The 9,110-nt window shown below is 41.4% G+C and overlaps 1 protein-coding gene across 2 annotated transcripts in view; it reads right to left on the bottom strand.

The window, feature by feature from the left end:
- Positions 1-9,110, bottom strand: part of MARCHF1 (membrane associated ring-CH-type finger 1) — a 77,313-nt gene that overhangs the window by 5,634 nt on the left and 62,569 nt on the right. The window lies entirely within an intron of this gene.

Genomic DNA, 9,110 nt, shown 5'->3' with positions numbered 1-9,110 from the left:
ATTTTTTTCCACCAGGAACAACTGATGCAAACTTAGTAATTATGTCGATTTTCTTTATATTTTTCTTTAAATGCCTGTTATGTTTTTCATTTGGTGAGCCAGGCTTTCTGAAGTCTGACTCCCTCGAATCTTTGCAAGTAAACTGTTTTTGTTTTTAAAATGCTTTGACTTTAACTCTGCCTTTGAAATATTGAGAAAAAATGCTCTTTGATCCCAAAAGGAATTGTCCAAAATATGAAAAGCCTCTCACTGCTGTTGATGTTTTATTTGTTTGTTGCTGTTTGGCATTGTCAGTCTAAAATGAATTCTATGCTTCTTTTAGCAATCAAACCTAAAATTTAATTTTGCAGTGAATTATATAATATATGCAGTAGAATTTATTAGAACCTTTACCAGTAACAAAGATCATTTTTTTCTAACTCCTAATTTGCAAGGACTCCTTTATGATTTGATTAACTCATAGTAATCATCATCTTGAATATATACTTGATCCCAATGGAAATAATACTTCAAAATATCATTGGCCAAAGCTCACACAAGGAAAAATAGATAATCTGAATAGGCCTATATCTATTAAAAATTAAATAAAAAATTAATAACTTTCCAAAGCAGAAAGCCTCAGGCCCAGATAGTTTTACTAGTAGATTCTGCCAATCTGAAAGAGCCACATACTGTATCATTCCAACTTTATGACATTCTGGAAAAGGCAAAACTAGAGACAGTAAGAAGATCAGTGGTTGCCAACAGTTCATGGGGAGAAAAGGAGGAATGAATAGGTGGGTGACAGGGGATTTTTAAAGCAGTGAAACTATTCTGTATGATTTTGTAACAGGACATTATGCATTTGTCAAAACCCATAGTGCAGCACAAAGAGTGAGCCCTAGTGAAAACCATGGGCTTTAATAATAATGTGTGAATATTGGCTCATCAGTTGTAACAAGTGTACCACAGTGAGGCAAGATGTTAATAATAGGGGAAATGGTGTGTGGGAAGGAGTACATGGTTACCGGATCAACTTTCTGTGCAATTTTTCTGTAAACCTAAAACTGCTCTAAAAAATAAAGTCTGTTATATATAAAAAAAAAAATTGGGATTAGTTCCATGAATTCAAGTCTGTGGCTAGGTCAGATTATAGAATTTGTTACAGTAGTAAGAGATGGGTTTGCGAGCATTTAAGTGTTTAGAAATTGGTAATGTATGTGTAATGTATTTATGGAAACTTTATTTCACCAAAGTACCCATTTCTTTTTAACCATGCCCAAGAGAGTTTATTGTGCCTAAAATTTGCTGTAGTCGTGCACCATAAATGCTCATGACCTTTATTTACTTTACAGTTAGGCTCAGCATCCTGATTTCTCTCATCCAAAGCCTTTCTTAGTAAACTTTATTCAAAGTCTGTGTAGCTATTTGCCAAACATCCCACACCCCAATACAGGTTCCAGCTGTAGCACATGCTGTTTCCTCTGCCTAGAATGCCCACATTCTTCACGGTATAATAAACTGCTGCTAACACTTCAGAATCCACTCCAGGGAGAGAAGGGTGCGGTCTCCGTCATGAGGTTGGCAAACACAGAATTCTTGCCTGAATTACTGACAATAGTCTTTCCTGCTAATCCCTACAACAACTTCATGGTTCCTAACACTTTAGACAGTCTCTGGCGTTGGCACATGAGACAAAATCTTTTTGTTACCTGGGCCCAGAGGAAGAAGATGCTTTTTCAAAATATTGCAAATTGGCTACATAGTAGTCCAGAAATCCTATTAATGTTAACTAGTTAAAATGCTGTTGTTCTGAATGAAATGGAATTAACTCTGAATATAATAAAATTAGGAGAGATACTGGAGGTTTCATGCCTCTCCCTACCTAAGTTGCTACTTTGGAAAATTAATTAATGTATTATAGAGTTAAACTCTTTAAAGGAACAGAGTCAATTACCAGTATGTTTACTTAACAGAAGACGCTAGATTTTTCTCTGGATTTTGCTTCCCTCCTTCTACATGTCTACCTGTCCCACAAAACTCAACTTAAGTGTGATTTTTCAGCGGGAAATAAACTTTCCCACTGTTCCAGGTCCATGTCATTTCGCCATTTGTGGCATGAGTTCACTTTCTGACATAAGTGTTTTTACTTTGCCATGCTATCATCTTGACAAGCGCGGAATTTGTCTGGTTGCTCGGTAGGTATTTCAAGAATGCAGGACAGCTTTTATAGCCTCTCTCCACCTGTCAGTAAAGCTCTGCTTTTGTTTGTGGACAATCTGAGGGCAACACCACTCACGCCCCACCTCTCTCTCCAGAAATGGTGACCAAAACCTGTAATATACCTTGGAATTGGCCACATGACTTGCCTTGGCCAACGAGACAATAGCAAACATGACACAATCAGAAGCTTCAAAAGTGTTTACACAAAGTGGTTTTGCTCTGTCTTGATACTTTGTAAAACACCACAGCTGCCCTGTGGAGAAGCTGCCGTGTAGCATGACGCTGAAATGCACAGCTGAGGTGCTCCTTTTCTCCCAGCCAGTGACTCTCCCGCTGCCAAACACATAAAGGAGCCTGTCCTTGATGACACAGCTGCCGGCTGACATACCATCTGTCTGCAGACACATGAGTGAATTTTGCAGAGATCTGCCCGGCTGGCCTGGGGCCAGAAGAAACACCCAACTGACTTAGAGAATCAAGAGTAAAATAAATGTTTGTGATTTTAAATCTCTAAGTTTGGAATGGTTTGTTATACAGAAAAAGCCAACTGATACATCATTTAAAGCTGGAGGAAACAGATCTACCTCACAGGGTTGTTAGTGTGGATTAGACAAATTAACAGTGCCTGATGCATAGGAAATGCTATGTAAATGTAAGTTGTCGTTATTGTCTGTGTGATTTGAATGCTACACATCTTTGGTTGATTCAGCTTTAGGTTAAGAGCAGAGCTTTCGCTGGTGTCTACCAGTTAGATCTTTCTAACTTCACTGTGCTTCGTGCTGCGGGTGTCCCACCTTGACTCCAGGTCACGAAAACCTCCAGAGTCCAAGAGGGGAGGAGTCTGGCTAGTTGCCAGCCAGGGTCAGCACCACGTCTCCCGGTCACATGCCCCTGGGCATCAAGTCTTGCCGTTGTAATTCCCTTCGTCAGAAGAATAGCTCAGAAATCCCACCAAAAATAAACTAAAAGGTCCTTAAATGCTTGAGTAGTGACTACATACATATTGCATTTGTTAGGACATATTTGTGCCAAGCTTTCAGACCACAATGACAACGGCTTGTAAGATGGGGTGTGTCCACTGGCCCCTTTTAGGCTCATTTACTTTCCAGAAATACCGTTTCTCTGAAAATACACTTCCCTTGATAACAGAATAGGGTCCCCATTCCTCTCCACCGGAGGCATACGGGCTAGGTCACCTGTTACATCTCACTTTTCCGTTTTCTTCTTAAGTCAAGTTGGGTAAACCAGAGGATCCCAGGTGCGTGTTTAAAATACAGCTGGAGATCAGGCAAATGACTTATTTCCTCTTCTTTAAAACAATGATCTCTAAGGTGTCTTCTACCTTTTAAATTAGATTTCTGAGAGTATTCTGCATTTCTCATGTAGTACATAAGACCGGAAACCCCTGCAGTGCGTCTAAAAAGCCTTTTAAAATCATCAAACAACAGAGAAGAACCTGCCTCATTGAACAGCTACAGTGGCTGTGTATATTTAGAAACAGCACCTCACTGGTAAGTTGGAATGTTTTTGGCTGGAGGCTTACGCAGAGTTACAAAGTGTGTCTGCATAAGGAAGGGTGTGTGGGCTGGTGGGGGGGGCTCGTTTTCTTCTTTGCTTTTATCTTGGTTGCTTCATTCCAGTTGCATAAATTATGAAACAACAGCAGCCACACTGTTTCACATATTTATAACCTTTTTCTCAACTTGTTTTAATGGCAACATTCACTGTGAGTAAACATGTATAAAATATGTTCATTATTTATATAAACACATTTCACTGTATCTGATGCAAGGTCACGTTCATGATGTCCGAAAGAATAATCATAGAAAGAACCTTTAGAGGATACTTAGTCCAATTTTCTTAGCTTTAAAAATGTGGACACTGATGTCTAGAGTGATTCGTGATTATATTCAAGATAACGAGCCAGTGGCCAAGGCAGAGGTAAAACCTGGCCTTATGAAAATTAGCTCAAGCCAGTGCTTATTAATATATTTGGATTGTTCTTATCTGCTGGAGTCAGACACCGCCAGCAAAGTTGTTTGAGCCTCTACTACTACCTGGTGCTTTCTGAATAATGAGGCAAGGCCCCTGCCCTGGAGGAGTTCAGAGCTCACAAGCAAGTCAATCAGAAAAACAAAATCAATTTGTTATGCTTGTCCCTTGTGGGGCATACATTTAAACACTTTTGAGGCAACTTTAATATCTACACTAACAGGGTCTTTAATAAAATAAATTGGTTTTTGGTGGGGGCTATATTTTTGTTTTTTATTTTTAACACATAAATAGTATACTGGAGCATTCTTTTAGACTATGTAAAGATAAGGCAGCAATAACAATTGTTGCCCAAATTAGAGTTGGTAACAAGGGAAATTTAGGCTATAAAAGCTTCAGGTACCATATATTTGTTTTTAATTTTTAATTTTAATTTTAGTTTTTGTCATCACAGGGAAAAAAAGAAAGAGGGGTGAAAGAGCTATCTGGGGCATCGTGAATATTTAAGCTAAAAGAACAATCCTTTGAAAATATATGAAGAATTTTTTTTTCCTTTCAGTATTGTCATTACAGTTCAAACAATTTTGTTATTTTATATTCACCTTCAATTCTGGTTGAAAAGGGACAATTTTGTCTTTGAATATTTTTTGAAGATTTTCAAGATGGATTTAAAAATACGTTGACTTTTGAGTTATGCAATTTTTTTTTCCAACTACTTTAAAAGTAAATTCAGGATCAGCACCCATAGTCCCCTTGCCAAAGGAAGGTTAAAATAATAGCAATTCATGCAGATGTCCATATTCCCCTTAAATGCGTACATATGAAAGTAAGGTTTTAAATGCAATTTGAACACAAGGAAAGATGATGCCCCTTATGAACGTCACTGTGGTTTTCATTTGAAAGTACCCACGTTCTAGGGGCCGTCCCGCTGGCAAGTGGCTCTGTAGGAAGAGCCACCTCACTGCTCCTGGGTGAGTATCTTGCTTCCTAACTCAGAAGCTCTGAAAGCCAAAGGTAAAAACGATCTCATGTTCAGTTGTCTTTAAGAAACTGAAAATAATTTTTATATAAATAACATGTAATGTACATATATACATGAAAGCTGACCCTTGATGATCATTTGAGCTTTTCTGGCAGGAAATCTGACTGACCTGAGTGACAGTCCATTGGGAGACTGTGGTCTGGAATCCTGCACCCACCCAGAACTGAGAAAGAAACAAATATTTTGAAAAAAATTCTAAAAGAAAAATAAAAAGTGGAAGAGCTTGGGTATCAAGCATTCCTACTTCATCATTCCTTCTACAGCATTGACAGGGCCACTTGCTAGACCTCAGACCAGCACCCAGCACCAGGGATGTGGGGTTTCAAGGACAGACACAATTAAATGAGTGATTGCAATGGCGCATGGCAAGTGTTGGGGTAGGGTAGGGCTTCTCACCATAGCTGCTCACCAAGGCTGCTCACGGGAGATGATTAAGGCTAAGCGTCTGGGATAAAGCACAGGATTTGCAGAAACTCCACAGGTATTCTCACATGCAATTGAGGTGGAGAAGCACAGTGGAGGGTAAGTTCAGGATGCTGCAGGAGCCCATGGCTCTCAAGCCTTAGCGAGCACCAGAATTGCCTGGAGAATTCTTCAGCACAAATTCTTGGGCTCCACCCTCAGAATTTCTGATTTCCAGGACTAGGGAGGTGGGAGGTTAGAATTTGCATTTTAACAAATGCTGCTAATGCTGTTGGTCCCAGGACCAGGACCACTCTTGGAGAACCACTGTGTTAGGAAAAATGATCCCAATTCAGGGAGCTGAACTTGGTTTCCCAGAGGGATGTTTAAGGTAAACTGCAAAGGCTGAGTCTGGGTTAGGGAGGTGTGTGGGAATATATGAGTGTGTATGTGTGTGTGCATGTGGTGGTGGCGGTTAAGAGAAGCTGGAAGGAAACATTTTTCATAGAGAGAAGAGCTGAGCAAGCTTCCAGAAGTAGATTTTAAGAGCTGAGTGAATGTTCAGCCTGATTGGCTATGGCTAGGTCACGGGGCAGCCCAGTTACATTTTAATGCCTGAGTGGGGATAGGATATGATAGGATTTGTATTTTTGTAAATTTGCTGTGATTTCATTCCTGAGCATGGGTTCAAGATGGGCAAAACTGGAGAAAGTCTAGTTAAGAAGTCTTTGCAGTTTTGTTTATTTGTTTTTGAGACAGAGTCTTGGTCAGTCTCCCAGCTATAGCACAGTGGCGTCATCATAGCTCAAACTCCTGGGCTACAGCAATCCTCCTGCCTCAGCCTCCTGAGTAGCTGGGACCACAGGCACGCGCACTACAATACCTGGCTGATTTTTTCTACTTTTGGTAGAGATGGGATCCTGCTCTAGTTCAGGCTGGTCTCGAACTCCTGAGCTCAAGTGATCCTCCCATCTCTGCCTCTCAGAGTGCTGGGATTACAGGTGGGAGCCACCACACCAGGCTGCCTTTGCAGGTTTTAAGTAAAAAAAAAATGATACTTTGCACATGAATGGCAGCAGTGGGGAAAGAAAGAAATGGACAGACTCCAGAGGCACATGGGACAGAATAAATAGGATTTGGTGAGTGACTGAAGGTAAAAGAGGGAGGAGATGAGGAATGAAAGCTGCATGTCTGGCTTTGGCTCCTGGGTGCTGGTGATGCCTCTCCCACAGGTGTTAGGATGCGAAGTGGTCATGGGTTATGAGTTGGGACATTTTGAACTTGGGATGCCTGGAAGACTTTCAAAAGGAGGCAGACGTTCAGGAGGTAGGTGGATGCAGGGGTGGAGTGCACTATCAGCTGGAGATAAATCTGGGAGGTTATCAGCATAGAAAGGGCAGCTGAAGATGTAAGAATACCCCGGGGTCTACAGAGTGACCAGCGAGACTGAGAGACAAATAGAAAGATGCATGGGGCCATGGGTTTCTCGCGTTCTGGAGAGATTGTGGCGGCTGGAACTGAGACAATCATGATCATTATAGGATAAATGATCGCTATTCACTCATATGTCTTAGAAGTGCTGTTGAATAAAATCAGTGTAAGAGAGGGTCTTCTTGTGGGTGTCTATGGGGGTCTACACATGGACAGCAAAAGATTGCTGCTTCTTGTCATTCTAGGACAAGTACCCTTAATTTTCTTTCCCTTCCCTGTGGCTTGAGGAGAACAGGAGCCCTACAGTCTGTCACAGCGAGGCCGAGGCGGGACTTCTGCTGCCAGAGGGGAGAGACTACATCACCTTGGGGCACATTTATGGTTCTAAAACACTGAACTGTCAATTTGTCATTTAAAAATATGAAGTCTGTAGCCATCAGATCTGCCCTTAATTGCTGGAAGAATGCTTGAGTCCTAAGGTAGTGTGTTGGCCGAGGGGAGGGAGGGATGATTCTGTTTTCTCATCCCTACGTGATTGCAGAGTTTGTGGCACACGTTGTGTTTCGTGGCTTGGGCCAATACGTGTATCCAGAGAGGACATGGATTGGGGAGGGCGGGAAGGTCCTACCCTCGGGGAACTTATTTAACAGGGATGTAATATGACATTTTAAAATCCAGAAGCTCTGAAACAATATATAATATAATTGCAAACAGTGCAGTAAAAATGAGTTAATACCGAGCAAATACACAAAAACAAAACACCCCACCGTGTTTTTCTAGCGTTTAGACTTGACTCAGCAGTGCTTTCATTGTCTCTCGGAAGAGGACAGTGGCACCTGCGACTCTGTCACATCCCCTCGCTGAGGCTACATAAGCCGCAAACCACATCCATAGTGCGCACCGCGGGGCCTCGGTCCTCTCTGGCCGCTCAGCCCGGTTCTGCCGCCAGAGGGCGCAGAGCGAGCGCGCACGGCTGTGCACTGCTGCCATCTGGTGGGCGAACGTGACCATGGCCCGTCTTCGCCCTCCGCATTGATGAATCCACACGAAGAAATACAGAAGTATTATAACAAACCTTTCTGAGTTTTAACATCGGCAGTCCCCTACCTTTTTGGCACCAGGGACTGTTTTTCTGAAAGGCAATTTTTCCACCGACGGGGGGGGGGATGGTTTCGGAATGATTCAAGCGCATTACATTTATTGTGCACTTTATTTCTATTACTATTACACTGCAATATATAGTGAAATAATCATACAATCCATCATAGGTTGGGGACCCCTGTTTTAATTCTTTTCCTTGTCTCTTTTTGTCTCATTCCTCCCATATTTTTCTTTAATTTTCTTTTTCTGAAGGGGTGGGGCGTGGGGGGGATATGCAGGCATTTTTCATAATATTACAAACTTAAAAAAATGTTACCATCTAACAGTTTTCCTTTTCAGTGGCCTCAGTGGTCTAACGTTGTTTCCTGGGGGCGTGTGGGGGTGTTTGTCACTGTTGTGCCAGCTATGATTTGCAGCATGCTGAAGCCCACAGAGCCCGATGAGAAACAGAACTGGGACCGTTTAGGTGTGAAAATAATATTTTATAGCTATCGTGTTTCCTGTTTTCGCTTCTGTTTCAAATGACCTATCCACTTTAAATGTTAGGATATGCCTTACTGATTTTGAAACGTCTTTCTTTGCAGACTTGACACCATCCTTCACGATCAACCCTCGCATGACTAAAATTTCAGAGCATTGTGCCAGCCCATTCTGTCAAATTATATAGCACTAAGAAGCTATAAAACATTCTCCACTAGAATGTCATCCTATCCATGCTTCCCTTATTTTTTTTTATTTCTTTAACTTATTCCCCATTGTGATAGTATTATTTATGCTGTACAGGAAGAAATGACTAGGGCGAATTAAATAAAATGAAAAGCCCTTCCGTTTTTATAACTGTTTGACTTATCACATCAGGCATAACCTGATCCTTACTCAGCTCCTGAAAAGTCTGAAGTGGTGAATGCCACCGGTGTACTACTCCCTGCCGAGTTTTATA

Source organism: Lemur catta, chromosome 5 (assembly GCF_020740605.2).
Source record: "Lemur catta isolate mLemCat1 chromosome 5, mLemCat1.pri, whole genome shotgun sequence".
Taxonomy (NCBI): domain Eukaryota; kingdom Metazoa; phylum Chordata; class Mammalia; order Primates; family Lemuridae; genus Lemur; species Lemur catta.
Note: the sequence above shows the minus strand (reverse complement) of the source record. Positions and strands in the feature narration are given on the sequence as shown.